General features: G+C 48.8%; 1 protein-coding gene across 16 annotated transcripts in view; it reads right to left on the bottom strand.

Moving 5' to 3' along the window:
- AFAP1L2 (actin filament associated protein 1 like 2) overlaps positions 1-16,725 on the bottom strand; it is a 123,676-nt gene that overhangs the window by 38,722 nt on the left and 68,229 nt on the right. The gene's annotated exons all lie outside the window — the stretch shown is intronic.

Raw genomic sequence — 16,725 nt, 5'->3', positions numbered from 1 at the left:
CTCAAGGGCCACTGTTATAGAAGCACTGGCCAATTTCTAGCTGGAAGTACATTGCAGAAACATCAGTGCAGCGGGCAACAGTCTAGGTGCAGGGCCTTCCCCATTACTGTTGTTGTTATTATTGTTAATGACCGAAATCTCTATTAAGAACAGGATGCTGCATTCCCTGCTGGGGTCCTCACCTTGGCGCTCCCTGCCCAGCTGGCTCTCCAGAACGTGCTCATTAATGGCAGCAGCTCCTTGAGGGTCTAAACAATGCTTTCCAACCCTGGCTGCATTGGAATCACCTGGAGAGATTTTAAAACTCCTAATGTCTAAGCCGCACCCAGACTGATGATATCAGGATCTCTGGGAGTGAGACCCAGGAGTTATTAGGTCTTAAACCTCCTCAGGTGATTCCAATATGCAGCCAACGCTGAGAAGCATGGGTCTAAATGTAATGCCAGGGGCCACAACTGAGGGCCCTCCTTCCGACAGCAGCCAAGACGCCCAGACCGCCCTCCACCGCCTGCTGCTGGAACTCTGAGCGGTTACACAATCTCTCCAAGCTCATTCCCTCATCTGTAAAGTGGAGAAGACTGTGTGGGCCCTGCCCATCTCACAAGGTGGGTGTAAAAGACAAAATCTGTGAAGCTCTTCACAGCGATGCTTGTGAAATGCTATGCTAACCACACAAAGAGCTTTGTCATCATCGTCTCCTCCCATCCTGTGACATCATTAGTTATTTCTTATTCTCCACCAGTAGCATTCGTCTCTAAGCTCCTCTTCAGAGAAAAACCAAAACCTTGCACTGTAACATTCCCTACCCTACCATGTAAGGGAGAGGAAGGAAAGGAAGGTCACCTCCTCCGAGCAGCCCTCCCTGACCACCTTCTCCATACTAGATATTTCTTATCATTTTCTAACTCAGCATCTATCTTCTGCTTTCATAGCCCTAATCACAACTTACTAGCAATATGAATATACAATATTTTTTGAATACACAGTATTTTTTAAATAAGATTTTAAAATGAACAATATCAACAATGAATGAAATAACAGTTTTATTTATTTGCCCATTTTTAACGTGTATTTTTGTCTTTCTCATCCTGGTCTAGTCTGTTAGCTCAGTGAGTCAGAACCACACCTGTCTTGCATCTTTGGCACCTCACGCTGTTACAGGCGTTGAATGAATGTTTATGGAAATAATGAATAAATGAATGAATAAAGTTATTAGGTACCTACTAGCTCACAAGAACTCTAGGAAGTAAGCAACATTATGCCTATTTTGCAGATGTGGACCTGGTGGCCCAGAGAAGACCCATAACGGCCCACATGGCCCATGACAGAGAGCTGGGTTTGCTGCCTGACTCCAAGGCTGAGCTCTTGGCAACACCCCACCTGATGCCTCCATGTAGGGCCTTCTTCCAGCATCCCCCAAAGGCCTGGCGCCCCAGAACTGAACCAGAGCCCCTGACTATCCCCTAACCCCCTCATTATAGAAGCCCTTATACTCCCCTGGTTCTAAGGGAGAGCCCAGTGCCCTATTTCTGTTCAAACACCCCCTTGGCTCTCAGTGGGGTAGCAGCCTCTGACTCCAATTCTGAAAAACCAAACTCCCTGGAATGAATATTGCTACCGACCGGGAGAGAGCTGGAGGAAGGGAACGGGGGATGAGGATGCTTATTTCGGAAGAGAGCAGTGATAACAGTACCAGCGCATGTGACTGTCAGGTCAAACAGCCAGCTGGCTCAGATGAGTGGGTGCCGCCTGTCGTAGGTCAGAGCGCTCTCTCCCTGCAGGGAGAAACAGCAGAGAAACCGCCTCTCTCCCTTTCAGTGTCCTGGTAAAGGATGAAGAATCAAGCGGGTCCCACAGAAGTCTATGCGTCACTTCCCCTCCGGCTTGTCAAAAGCCAAGTGAAGGTAAAAGACACCTTCACATAGCCAGCGGCCCAAATGCTGCATGTGGTACGTGTTGGCCCGTGTGCCTAGAGGTAGGATGGAAGACGCCCTCATCTCTGCCCGAGAAGAGATGAGCAGATGGTTAAGGGATAGCCAAGGAGAGGCAAGAAAGAAGCCACATCAGGTAGTTCTGCTTGGGAAAGAGCCATGGATCAACAGCAGAGTCTCCTGCCCCGTCCTTGGGTATTGAGAAGAACACCCCAGGGAATCTCCAAGAGGCCAGTGGCTTCTGCCCTGTTTACTTAAAATTGATTAAACTCTTAACGCAATGAAATTTGAAAGAGCACCAGCAAAAGCTCCCAGAGCCCACCGAATCAGCATCCGGCGAGACCTCTCCGTGTGCCCAGCACTCAGCTGGGCCCTCAGCCTCAACTTACCGGGAAACTGGAAAGGAGACCTGGATGGCGTGGCTCCTGCCTTTTGCAGGCTTGTTGGCGGGACAAGACGAGCACAGGTGAAGTGATTAACAGACCAGGGCGCACCACCAAAGAGTCAAGAGTCTCGCAGCTGATATCAGACGATAGGTTTAAGGCTGGAAGGTTTCTGGGAAGAGGCCCTCGTAGAGCAAGGCCTTAGGTTGTTTTTTGTTTGGTTTTGTTTGATTTTGAACAGTTATTCATGAGTTTCCAGTTGGCTGCAGAAACTCAACAGGCTGAAAGAAATGAGCTTAAAGAAGTCAAACTGGGGGACTTCCCTGGTGGCGCAGTGGTTAAGAATCCGCCTGCCAATGCAGGGGACACGGGTTTGAGCCCTGGTCCGGGAAGATCCCACATGCCACAGAGCAACTAAGCCTGTGTGCCACAACTACTGAGCCTGTGCTCTAGAGCCTGCGAGCCACAACTACTGAGCCCGTGTGCCACAACTACTGAAGCCCATGCGCCTAGAGCCTGTGCTCCGCAACATGAGAAGCCACCGCAATAAGAAGCCCGTGCACCGCAACGAAGAGTAGCCCCCGCACGCCACAACTAGAGAAAAGCCTGCACACAGCAACGAAGACCCAACGCAGCCAAAAATAAATAAATAAAATTTTAAAAAAAAGAAACAAGTGAATTAAAACAAGACACTAGAAAAAAAAAAAAGTCAAACTGGGGAAAAACAAAGGATAAATGACTCTGAGGCTTGAACTCAGCTACAGTGGATAAGGAAAGTGAAAGGGCCTTGCAAAACAACTAGGATCTCAAGCTGCATTTTTCCTGACCTTCTGAACTCCACTGAGCTATTACTGCTGCTACTCCTGCTAACAAACAAAGAAAAAACACGAGAACTTTAAGTGTCTCTTGTTTCCACATCCTCAGCTATTCCCAAAAGCTGCCTGATTCCTGGAAAACAGCCTTGTTTATTTTTATGTGAGCAGATACATACCAAGCCAAAGGATGAAAAGCATCAGTGCCTGGCTCTGGGGAGACAAAGGTGACCCTGATGGGGTCCCTTGCACTTCCAGGAGCCCCATGCCTGGAAATAGGGCACCAGTGAATACACAGGATAGAAGTGATCCAGGGACATTTCCAAGGATCAGGAATGTACCGAGGAAAGAGACAAACTTTGGGGTTATCAGGGAGAGGAATTTATAAGCTGGCCATTGCGGATGAATAGGAGCTCACCAGGAAGAGGCAGAGGCATTTCAGGAAAAGGGAATGATGCTCAGAAGAAGACTCAGATGCTGAAAGCACATGGGGTGTCTGAGAAACCACGAGTAGCTCTGTGTATCAGGGCACCCAGAGCATGGGGGCAGGGTGGGTGGGCCTTGAAGGAGAGAAAGTGGGCTCTGCGGCCAGAACTGCAGACTTAGATCCTGTGGGCAGATCATAAGGGCTTTATTCACTTTGCTAGGGAGTTCGTGCCTCATCCTGCAGGGCTTCTGGGCAGTGCAGTGGAGGAGGCCATGCTATGCTGCTCTTCAAGCAGGCTAGCTCTGCCAGCTGTGGGGAGGACGGTGGAAGGGGACCAGGGGACAGGACGGGGAGGCAGGGAGGCCAGTGAGATGACTGCATTAGCTCAGCTGAGGAAGATGAGGGTGTCACCCAATCACAGCGGCTGGGGCCATGCAGGGTGCTGCACCCCACCACCTCCAAGTCTCCCAGGCACTCTGCAAGTGCACAGTGGGGGGAATGGGCTCTTGAGCCTGGATTACAACCTAACTCTGTCACATCTGCCGTTAACAGCGGCACTGGGGTTCAAGTCCAACTGTGAACAAGTCCAAGTACTTGCTGTCTGCTGACCGCGCTGGGGAAGTCAGAGAGGTTGACCTGGATCATGGCCTCTGCTTCCCAAGGTAGCAGGGGATGGGATGGAGGGGTTGGACTTGAGACATGTGACAGGTAGCAGCCATGGGCCATTAGATGTGGAGACTGTAAGAGAAGATGCCCACGGGTGGCTGAGAGCTGCAGAATACCATTAGACACACAGGCCTGAGGACACTGCAGTTAACTGGGCCTCTGTGGTCCCTGCTGCTGGGGAACTGATGGGCTAGGCCGATGGGAAAGATGGGAAGAGGGGGAGTGCTGAGGAAGCAGATACCCTCCTTTTCCCCTAAAACAGCTGAGTCAGGTGAAGGGTATGCACCAGGGTTGAAGAAACGCAGGACCGGGAAGCAGAGGGAGTCACGAAACCCAGAGGTCACTTCCCTTCGTCTCTGGATCCACATCATCCTTGAAGCTCCGTCCAGGCCCCGACCCCACAGAGCCGCACCCACGACCGAGGACACTCAGCTCTCCTGCCAGCTCTTCCCTAGATTCCTCACTGTCCAAGTCAGTTGTTCTCAGTTGTCTCAGTCTGTGCCAGGTCTGTATTCTGGGCTAGGCCTGAGCCCTTTCTGGACAAGGGTCAGCCTTCGTAGGTTTGGGCCTCTGACAAGGCGCTAAGCACATCAGAGGTCAGTGACGCTCCTGCCATCATACCCCCTGGGGTCCAGCCACAGGTTCCCCCGCTAGCCCAAAGGAGAGCGTTCCTGTGAAAACTTTATGCCGAAAAGGCATAAAGGGAAGCAGCTACTGTCTTTTTCTGGAAAAACGAAACTCCTCTCTGGATGGATTTCAGTTAGCGCAAGCAGGTATTCACGTAGGCCTTTCATCAAAGCCAAGGGGCGCGAAGCGAACTTTGGAAAAGCAGGGGAAACCGAGAGCTCAGGCTCTTGGGAATAATAAAAGCATGGCCCCAACTTGCGCCAACCCTGGTGACATTTTAAAGCCCTTAGAGCTCGGAGGGACGGGCCATCCCTGGGAGGAATGCGGCCATTTCACCGAGGCTCTGGAACGCACTCGTCCCTATTCCCTTCCCCCATCACCCCCACATTGCTCATTTTGGTCTCTTCCTCAACCTCCAGCGGAGGGAGGGAAAAATAAGTGTGCTGTTCATCGTGGAAACTGTAGGCCCTTGTGCAGGCTTTCCATCCTGGCTCTGTTAAAGTTCAGAGCTGTCTGCTCACGGGCTGACAAATCATCAATACGATTCTTGTTCAGGACGTGCAAGGCCCACGCAGAGCCGGACGGGTCAACGGCTCGATTCATCGCCCTCGGCCCCGGCGAAGCTCTGCCTCCAGATGACCTCCTCCCCCAGTTTTTCTCATCCTGAGGCAGTCCTGCTTTTTGGTCACTAGGTTCCCAACCATAAACGTCTTCCCAACATGCCAAAAAAGCTGCTTCTCGTGATTCCCCTGCTGTTTTACACACACAGTTTTATTTATTCAGCTGCGTTTGCTGAAGACCCATGATTGAGGGTGATTTTCCTTCCAAACGTGAAACTGAGCAGACCTGTTCTTTTAAGTATAAAGACATGCATCCCCCTCCCTGCCCCGACGGGGTTCCGAACATTGAGCCACAGGGCATATTATTTGCGTGAACCCGACTGCTGGGCACCAACCAAAGTTATGAAGCTGGTGAAAGTTTCTGTGACAAGCAACAGCATCAGGTGGGTTGCAATGAGGAGCAGAAAATGCCAGTAGACTCATCCTGGTCACAGAGAACCGTCAAGTTCTCAGTGAGCTTTTGGAAAACATGCCCCTTTACTCCACCTAAAAGGAGACCTCCCCCCACTTTTAGGAGGCCCAATCCCCCTTTCTCTAAAAGTGCCAAATGCCAAGTCAGCCTTTACCAAGTACCCGATGTACCGACGGGTATGTGCCAGGCAGGTTGATAGGAAGTGGGTTTCTTCCTTTCTTTTTTATGGCGGTAATACACACATAACTTTACATTAATTTACCACTTTAGCCACTTTAAAGCTTACAACTCAGTGTTACAATGCCATGCAACCATCACCACCACTACCTAGTTCCAGAACTTTTTCATCACCTGAAACATAAACTCACTAGGTTGTCGCTCTCCATTCTTTCCTCCCCCAGATTTGTGGCAACCACAAATCTGCTTTCTGACTCTGTAGGTTTGCCAATTCTGAATATTTCATGTAAATGGAATCATATAATATGTAGCCTTTTGAGCCTGGCGTCTTTCACGATGCATCATGATTTCAAGGTTCATCCATGCTGTAGCATGGATGGTATTTCGTTCCTTCTTACGGCTGAATAATGTTCCCTTGTATGGATATACCACATTCTGTTTGTCCCTTCATCATTAATGAGGAAGTGGGTTTTTTTAAACAAAAATAATTTTTAATTGGGCTATAACTTACATACAGCAACATCCTCTGTTTTTACTGTATAAAAATCTAGTGTTCTGACCAACACACTCAGCTGTGGCAACTACCACCACAATCAAGATACAGAACAATTCCATCACCCAAAAAGTTCCTTTGTGCCCTTCTGCAGGTGACCCCTTCTCCACTCCCAGGCCCCGGCACCCTGCAGAACCTCTGGAGTCTGGCTCCTTTTACCGAACATAAGGCATCTGAGATTCATCCATTGTTGTTACATGTATGAGAAGTTTGTTCCTTTTGATTGCTGTGTAGTATTCCATCCTACGGCTGGAGGAAGCCCATATGTCTCCATATATTAAGAGATCTCTGCTGGGTGCTTCTGCACAGACACAGCAGGTTCCTGTGTCCTCACCCCAGTTTCTCATGCTTCTGAAGGCACCCTCCTGCTGACTTTCAAGGGCACTCCTGCTTTCAGGACACCGAATGGAAGACCACTCAGGGCCATGCATACAAAAGATAAAGCGGTGCTTCTCGGCAAAGGCTGCATATTGGAATCAACTGGGGACTTAAAAAAAATTCCTGATGCCTGGGTCCACCCCCAGAGCTCCTGCTGTAATTGCTCTGGGTGTGGTCTGGTCCTCAGGAGTTTTCAAAGCTTCCCAGGTGATTCTACTATGCAGCCAAGGTGATGAACCACAGAGATAAAGGTGTGATGATTGCTTCATGAAAAGTCTTTACTTTATAAAATTACTTATGAGTCCTTAAAAAACAAATTTCCATAGTGCTGCTATATAACGCAGTTCTGATTTCACATGGAGAACTTTCTAGGTTCATGCTTGTCATATCAAGTCAGATACATTTGAAAATACCTTTTTTTTCCTCCTAACATCTTTTCCCTTCTGGACAGTGAGGGTGTGGAAGGCAAGAACCAAGATGTCTCTGTGTTTACACATCACTGAACTCGGTTCCCTGTCCTGCTTAAACAAGTGGGAACTCTTATCACTGGTAATCCGCACCCAAAAGGTTTGCAGGCTACTCCTCCGGTGGGCTGTCATTGATCCCGCCTGCCTGGACCTCAGGAGACTGAGCCAGAAACGTAAATAACTTTCTCCAGGATAAATACTCCAGGAGTTTTTCTTTATTTCCATCTCCAAGAAATGGCGAGGGGGAGAGGGCTGTGCTCCATTTACCAGCGCTGTGACTGCGCTTCTCCCTGCTGAGTCTGACCTTCAAGGTCAGTTTGTCATCATTTTTGCAAGATCTGCTTTTTCTCACCTATCTTGGAGTCTCATCACTTAAAACACATCCCCAAGAAGAGGCCGCCCTCTGCATTCCCAGATCATCTGTGCGGGCTTGAAGAGATGGGACAGATGCTTTGCTGTGGCTTGCACTACTGGAAAAACAACTCGAGTTGCTCACTGGTGACCTCTCAGATGGAACAAACCTCCCCAAGAGCAGAATTCCAACCCCAGCTATGAAGCCAACTGGAACCAGAGCCGCTCAGATAGGGCCCCTCAGAAATTTCACATAGTAACCACCAAAGACATCAAACCAAGCACAGCGAGGAAGAGAGGCCAGGCGCCTGCCAAGGGCCACTTCCTCTCTGCCTCAGCCTGCCCAGAAGCACCACCTGTCCATCCAGTCCAACAGCACAGGGACTATTACTTGGTGATTCTCCCATCTTTATTTTCTATTTGTCCCATGAACGCAAGTCCTTGGTCCCTAGTGAAGTTGAAGGCTCTGTGTAGATAGGGACCACATCTTCCGGTTTAGTTTCCCCCACTGTGCTTAAACAGTGCTTTGCTCTAAAGTCAGTGCTTGGAAAACATCTACTGAGCATAAGGCTTCCACACACACACACACACACACACACACACACACACACACACACCCCCTAAGGAAGGCTCCTCCTGAATTGTCTTGTAATAAAAGGATTACAAGACAGGCCAGGGGCGACAGACCACAGTTCAGGTCCCCACAGCTAACAGCTCTGGAAGGACCATCCAGAGACAGCCCCCAGCAGCAGACATATCTCACACCTGGGCAGCACTCTAGTGGGAGAACTTACTCAAGGGTGCAGGTGGGAGGGGCATGGAGGTGGCCGTTCCCCTGGAGACCAGGAACCTAGGGCCAAAGGAGCTCGACCCCCAGGGCACTCCAGCAGTTCAAGGGGCGCAGGAGGGCCGGAGCGAGGCACCCCAGGTTCTAGCAGCCACCAGGGTCCAGGCCAGACAAAGAGGCTTTGGGGCCCAGGGGGCCTTTGTCCCCGGGCTCAGTTAGGACATTCCTTAAATGCAATCTGCCAGAAGAGTGGCTTCATTCAGACTCAGTTATGCGGGTGGGAGGCGCAGAGGTTCAGCTGGGTGGCTCCCCGCATGGCAAGTCCCACAGCAGCTGGCACGAACCATTTCAGTCTCTGAACAAGAGGCTGTCAGGGGTCACTCAAGTTCACTTTGGAAGTTTGGGAAGTACTGTGTCTAACAGAAAAAAAAAAAAGAAGGCTGGAAAATAACAGTGGTTATCTCTCGGTGGAGGGGTTCTGGGAAATTTTCATTCCTGCTTTACACCCTCCCCTTTTCCTCAACACAAAAGAGCAGTGAGTTATTCCATGAAGAGAAGACACTGCTGAGGGGCTGGTATGCTTTCGGTTTTGGCTGCAAATTTAGGTTTGTCCTTATTCACTTGCTATTTGTATTAGACAAAAAGGACACAAACTAAAAATGTATGGAAAGAAAAAATAATCACTGTACTGTTCAGATTTCCTGTTTCTTTCCAGCAGTTGGCAAAAGTAATGACCCACCATTGGGCTGATGTGCCAGTGGGGCCTCTTCATCCTGTTCAGGCCTCCAACGCGAAAGAGGTCAAAATCAGCCCTGGCAATCTGAAACCACGACCCCCTTGACCTCGGAGTCAGCGGCAGGAGGCTACCCCCAGCCTGATTCAATGCCCTCCTGGCCCACACAGGCAAGAGCCCTTCCTTGGGGCTCCAAGGAAGCTGGGCTAGAGGACAAAGGCCTCCTAGCCCCCCAGCCTCCTTGTCTGGCCTGGACCCTGGTGGCTGCTGGAACCTGGAATTTCTCGCCCCTGCCCTCACACTCCCTCTGAACTGCTGGAATGTCCTGGGTACGTTGGGGGTGGTGGTTGTGTACCTTTTGCCCTGGGTTCCTGGTCCAGAGAAAGCAGTGTCGTTCATGCCCTTCCCACCTGTACCAGATTCATAAATTCCCATTGCTTAGGGACTTCCCTGGTGGCACAGTGGTTGAGAATCCGCCTGCCAATGCAGGGGACACGGGTTCAATCCCTGGTCGAGAAAGATCCCACATGCCGCGGAGCAACTAAGCCCGTGCGCCACAACTACTGAGCCTGAGCTCTAGAGCCCACGAGCCACAACTACTGAGCCCACGCGCTGCAACTACTGAAGCCCGCGCGCCTAGAGCCTGTGCTCCACAACAAGAGAAGCCACCGGATTGAGAAGCCCGCATACTGCAATGAAGAGTAGCTCCTGCTCGCTGCAACTAGAGAAAGCCCGCACACAACAACGAAGACTCAATACAGCCTAAATAAATACATAAATAAATTTTTTAAAAAACAAATTTCCTTTGCTTAAATCTTAGTTCCAAATCGTGGCTCACCCTTGGCTTTACCACATACAGGCCGTGTGGCCTTAGAGAGCTGAATTCACTTCTCTGTGCTTCAGTTTCCTCGTTTGTAAAATGGGGTTAATAACAGTACCAACTTCATAAGACTGGTGTAAAGATCACAAAATAATCCCATAAAGTGCATATACTAAGGTAAATGTTAGCTGCTAAATAAAAGCTAGATCTCTCCTATAAGATGGATACGGAAGACCCTCCATAAACACACACTCCCACACACATATACATTGCAATTTTAGTAGAACAGTTTCAAAAAAGTGATTGGAGATATCCCTGTCTGGTTTTTGCAGGACTACTACACTGTGTCCTGGCAGAACGGCAGCAGAGGTAACTGGGGTGGAATTCCGGTTAAGCCCCTCTGAGGAACCACCTTCCTAGAAACACATAATGTTGAAAATAAATAAGTGCAGGTTTTCCAAGCTTCCTGTAGCTCCCCAGCCCAGGTCTCCATACCAGATACGCATGTGCAGAACAAGAGTCAATGGCAGGCTGTGAATTGAGAAGTGGCTACCAGGTCCTGTGCTTCTTTTCCACCCTCTGCCCATCTAACCCCTGACCCTGCAGCACCACCCTCCCTACCTGCCTTGACAGCAACCCAGGCAACATTCCTATGGGCAAAGAGCACAACCCCATTAAAAACGTTGCCTCAGAAGGGACAACCCATGAGCGTGTGCAGTGGATCCTATCTGCTGTTTTTCCCCCTTCCCCAGCATCTACTTGCCCTTCTTGTTTGTACCCAATTTCTCTTTGGGAAACCCTTTTACCCAGCTGTATTTGCAGCTTGGGCGGGACTAGAAGCCCCACCCCCGACTCCATGGCAGCTACATGACCCTGGAGTTAGCCAGAGTGTTTCATTCCCTTAGCCACAGTGATTGGCTTAGGGATGGCCTCATGATGAGAGCCAAGCCAATGAGCGGCAGCCGCGGGACTCTTCCTAGAACTACCTCTTGGTCTCCGAGCTGCTGGAATGTCAGCCCGGGGCCACCTTGGCCATCTCCGAGCACAGCCTCCCAAGGAAAGAAAACAGAGCCTGGAGACTCTGACCTTTCAAACCCCGACTCAAACGAGCCTTCTCCTATACCGCTCAGTTTTGTGCGGCCAGGACTTCCCTTTTTTTTTTTTTTTTTTGCGGTACGCGGGCCTCTCACTGTTGTGGCCTCTCCCGTTGTGGAGCACAGGCTCCGGACGCGCAGGCTCAGCAGCCATGGCTCACGGGCCCAGCCGCTCCGCGGCATGTGGGATCTTCCCGGACCGGGGCACGAACCCGTGTCCCCTGCATCGGCAGGCAGACTCTCAACCACTGCGCCACCAGGGAAGCCCAGGACGTCCCATTTTTTGATTAAGCCAGATTGAGCTGGGTTCTCCCTTGCTTGCAAATGGAGAGTCAGCTACCACAGCACATTTTTTGAGCCTGGAATCTGGGCCGGGCAGTCTGCATACACAATTTCAATTCATCTTGTGGGGTAGACATTATCATCCCCATTTCACAGAGGGGAGACCTGAGGCCAAAGGAGGGCCACAATGTAAACACCAGAGCTCAGAATCAACAGGGCCTTCTGGCCGCATGCCTAGAATTTACTCCATTAATTTGAGTCTACTTTACAGTGGTAAGGATTTGCTTATTACTCTAGAGAGTAGAATTAAAAAACATTCTAATGAAAGCAAAGTGTGGGGAAAGATCCAGGAAAAAAAGCACCTTGAGAAGCCTGAGATAAAATGTCACCAAGGCCTGGGATGAGGGCAGAGATATATGGGCAAAGGGCAGCGAAGATAAACTCCTGCCAGCCTTAGGAATACCAGCAGAAGGAAAACTGAAAGGGAAATTCCAAAGGCCCAGAGGGGAGAAGCAGAGCAGGGCATGGCATTGGGGATACGGAAGGACCTGAAAGAAGACCTTCACTTATTCCAGGCAGAGTTGACAGATTTCAAGACAGCCAAGCCCTCCAAGGCAGGCTGATGGGAGAAACAATGGTGGCAGCTGCAACTCTTGGCTCAGGGAGCAAAAGAGCTGGGAGAGAGCATGCCATCCCCAAACCTCCAAACCTGACTCCCCAGACCCATAGGATGGAACAGAAATGGGAGGGGCTGGGGTTGTTCAGTTGTGGGAGAGCACAAGAAAGGGTCTGCCTAAAATGCTCCTTAATACTAGGAGGACTGGAGAAGCAAAAGTCTACACAAAGCAGCAACTTTAATCAAGCCAGCAGTTCTGAACAGACAGCTCTTTAGCTAGACCAGCCCTGCCTCTGCTGATAGAACATCTCTAAGGGACGAGAACTGATAATCAGGCAGAGAGCTGCATATGCTCCCGTTATGTGAACCTCATCAACTTGGAATCGGTCCCTTTAGCAGCGCTGCAGGAATTAGGAATCGATAATGAATGGAAATTAATTATTTTGGTATACTTAGCATTCTTTTCCCCTTCTTTTGGGAATGGGAGGACATGTTCCATACAGTTCAGATCTGGCGGGCCCCACCTGAGCCATGGGAGGTGGGGATGTAGCTGAGGACCGGCCATTCTTTAGGCCCCAGCGATGGGTTCAAGCAAGACCAGAATCTCCCCTAGGATTTGCTCTACTGGCTTTGGGAGAAAGAGGCCTTTCCTGTCTTCAGATTATAAACCACGAGGATATATACTTGGAGCTGCAGTCGACTCTCCATCCTCCACGCCACCTTCCCAGTCTGAAGATGAAGCCAGTGCTCAGAGGGGAGGAAAGCTGAGAACTAGAGAAAGAGACAGAGCCCTACCCACATTGCTAGAGTTCCTAGGTCCAGCCGTGCCTGAAGCTACCTCTGAACTTGCCAACTACATGAACCTTTTTCACATAAGCTGGGTTTTAGTCACCAATGACCAGAAAGTCCTTATTCACGTGTAAGTGAAGTTTGAACAAATGGTGGCTTCATGTAAACCACCCCCTTTACGAGGCATACCTCAATTTCCCAAAGCTATAAAATGGCCCAAGAGTAATCTTAATTTCCCGCTCCCTTTGAAAGATCCAAGCACAAAGCCAGGTAATTTTCTTGGATGACAAATATGGTGCCCAAACCACCAGAAAAACAGCTGACGATGGCCCACAAACACTGAGGGCATGGCTGTGATGGTCTGTTTAAACCACAAGAAGCATCAGGCCTAGGGATAGGTGGCGGGGGGTTGCTTCCCAGCCAGGAACCCAGCTCCTCTCTTTTCTGACCGGTGTCCATGCCCTTGTGCTGCTCTCCACGGTCCCCAGGACAGGGCCCACAGCAGTGCTTTTCAAACTGGACATGACTCTTCAGTGGGCTATGCTGTCAACTCAGTGAGTTACCAGCAGCTCGAAAAAAAATGTAGTGGGAGGACTTCCCTGGTGGTGCAGTGGTTGAGAGTCCGCCTTCCGATGCAGGGGACAAAGGTTCATGCCCCGGTCTGGGAAGATCGCACGTGCCGCGGAGCGGCTGGGCCCGTGAGCCATGGCCGCTAAGCCTGCGCGTCCGGAGCCTGTGCTCGCAACGGGAGAGGCCACGAGAGTGAGAGCCCCGCGTACCGCAAAAAAAAAAAACCAAAAAAAAAATGTAGTAGGAAATATCAGGATGCATAGCATCTAGTAAAGGAGTGTAATCTTTCATAAAACTTTTGTTTTTAGATGTATGTCCTGGCATACAACGTAAAATACATTCCTTACCATGGTCACAATCAAAAGGTCTCAAAAACACTACTGTAGGCCCATGATCTCTTATCTGAAACCCACAAAGGAAGAGTTGTTTTGAAAGTCTGTACGTTTTAAATTCTAGAAAAGGAACATGGTGCATAAGGTCTGGGGAAACACCCAGGAATAAAACTAATGAACATTTCTTTAGCAAAATACACAAACATTCAAGCTAAGTGGGCTTGATAGATTATATATCCCCTCACATCATTTCAGATGCCTTCACATTAATTTGTTCCAACCTTACCAAAAAACTCCTGGCTTTCCAAGTTTGGGGATTTGGGAATTGAAGCGAGAAAACTGTGGACCTATGTAGGGATTCTCAGGACCTTTTTCCTTCTTCTGCCTTGAAATTGACTTTTAATTTTCCAATTTTTAAAAAAGACCTCATGGGGCTTCCCTGGTGGCACAGTGGTTGAGAGTCCGCCTGCTGATGCAGGGGACACGGGTTCGTGCCCCGGTCAGGGAAGATCCCACATGTCGCAGAGCGGCTGGGCCCGTGAGCCATGGCCGCTGAGCCTGTGCGTCCGGAGCCTGTGCTCCCCAACGGGAGAGGCCACAACAGTGAGAGGCCCGCGTACCGCAAAAAAATAAATAAATAAAATAAAATGTCTATCATAGACTCGGAGCATTTTGAAAGCAAGAAAAAAGTTATCCCTCGGATAGAAACAAAACAAGGTTCAGAGAGAGAAAGGGACTTTGCCAAGGTCATACGGTCAGTTTGTAGAAAGCTAAATTTCCTACATCTGCCCTAGGCTTTCTAAACATAAATTCAAGTAGTTTTGTATCCTAGAGAGTAAAGGAAAGCACAAGGGTCATTCTTTAATGAGAGTTGCATGGGAGTGGCAGAGAAGGCCCCAGAAGATTCTAAATGTATTGGTTGCGATTCACCAAAGTGAGAGGGGCAAGAAGAGAGAAGTTCTCTCCACAGAAAAACAGCTGCTGTGACCCGGATGGAAAAGATTTGGTTCCTCGGTCCAGGCTGTTCTTTGTTTACATGAACAAGGGCCAGACATTCATCACAGAAATATTCTAAATTAAACCCTTGAAGCCCTGTTATATAAACAACGTAAAGGTATCACAGAGCTTTGAGTTGGATCATTGTTTTTGTTTTGACAAAATTTGTCAAAAGAAACTGCTGATGTACAATTTCTGACTCTTCCAGAGCATTTCCGTTTGGCAGAACATTTTAAGTTTGCATTTGGCTCTCTCTTCAAATCTCCCTTTCCCTCCCTGGCCGATCTCATAGGGACCTCTCTGCTCCTTATCTCTGTGTGCCAACATCTCCAACACAGTGGCCCCCAGCCTCAGACTCCCTGGAACTGTCTTTAGCCACTTTTTCTCTGCCACAGCCAAGTTCTCTAACGCAACACCCACACTCTATCTGAACTACTATCCCCTTGACCCTCAAACCAGGCTTTAAGAGCCCCCTAGGGCACGGTCAGCACTTCGGCCCAGCAGTGCGCCCTGCCCCATCTCACCCCCGCCCTGGCCCTGTCTACCCACGCTAACTGTTCAGCAAGTATTTCCCGAGTGCCGGCTACACATCAGTGGTCCTTTTACAATGTAGTAAGCGTCTACTCTCTGCCAGGGCCATGCTAAGCAATACAATAGGGGAGACAAATGGGCAAATTTCTATTTCAATTTGCATATATTCCTTGAAATCATAAAACAAGAATGCATGCTGCCACTCTGTTTGCATGTAATGTAGTAGTGTTTCCTTTACTCCCTCCCTCAAGCACGGCACTACTGAATTGAGGATACTTCTTGTATCCAGTGACATCTTAGAATTAGTCATCCCTCAGTCAGCTCTTCCCCTTCCCACCACAGTGATTTTCCATTCACTCATAGTGAGGGCTATTTGCACCGTGTTAAGTTTCTCTGGACAAGTTACTTTCTAAGTGTTTTCAAGTCTCCTAAATGCTAAAATTGTGTCTGTCTCAAATCTCAAACCAGATCTCTACAGTGCAAGCATCGGAGTTCACTGTAGGCATCCCTGCACCTCGTAAGTACCTGGGTAGGTACCTGTTAGGCACGAGTTAGGCGCACAGACCTGAAAGGGAGTTCACACATTTGATGACTAAATGGTGCTGGGCCTGGGTGAAGAACCCCCCCACCCTCTTCCAGCCCATGGCTCTGAAAATCCCTGTCCTTTCCATTCAGAACTGGTTGTTGGGACCCCATCCAACATCTCCAGAACAATCCTAACTCTGAATCCCAAACGTGGTTCAGGAGTTGCTTACTTAGAAATAAGGCTTAATTTTTAAAACCTGGGAATAAAGGTGCCTTCTTTTGCCTTACCATTGTTCTGAAGGTACTTTGGTGTAAAGTAAAGCAAAAATGCAATGAACTCTAAATTCAGAAACCAGGATTAAGAGATTATATGATGGGCAGTTTTCTACTGAAACTTGAACAATGAAGATAGAATTACAGTTAAATAAATAATACAAAATGCTATTCATAATAAGCCAGTAAAAGAGAAAGAATATAAACCAAAAGAGGAAAACTGCTTTTCTTAAGAATAAAGTCAGCCAGAAGACTGACAAAGTCTATCACACTGAGCTCTTAATAATAAACCTATACGGTAGACAGAATTATCCCTTAGATGAAGAAACAGACTCAGAGAGGTTAAGTAACCTGCCCAAAGTCACACAGCTAGTACATTCAGATCTGAATTTTCAAATCACTCTGGCCTCTCCCACCATAACCTTGGCTGGCCTCCCTTGCAATTTCTTCTTTCATGTCCAGACAGTACAACTTACAAAAAAAAAAAGAAGAAGAAGAAGAAAATCCACAGCCATTTGAAAATAGCACCTAGAAGAACTGGCATACCTAAGAGAATATTATTGCCTAGATTTA

The sequence above is a fragment of the Pseudorca crassidens genome, chromosome 16, assembly GCF_039906515.1.
Source record: "Pseudorca crassidens isolate mPseCra1 chromosome 16, mPseCra1.hap1, whole genome shotgun sequence".
In the NCBI taxonomy this organism is placed as follows: Eukaryota; Metazoa; Chordata; class Mammalia; order Artiodactyla; family Delphinidae; genus Pseudorca; species Pseudorca crassidens.
This window is presented reverse-complemented; position numbering and strand designations above follow the sequence as displayed.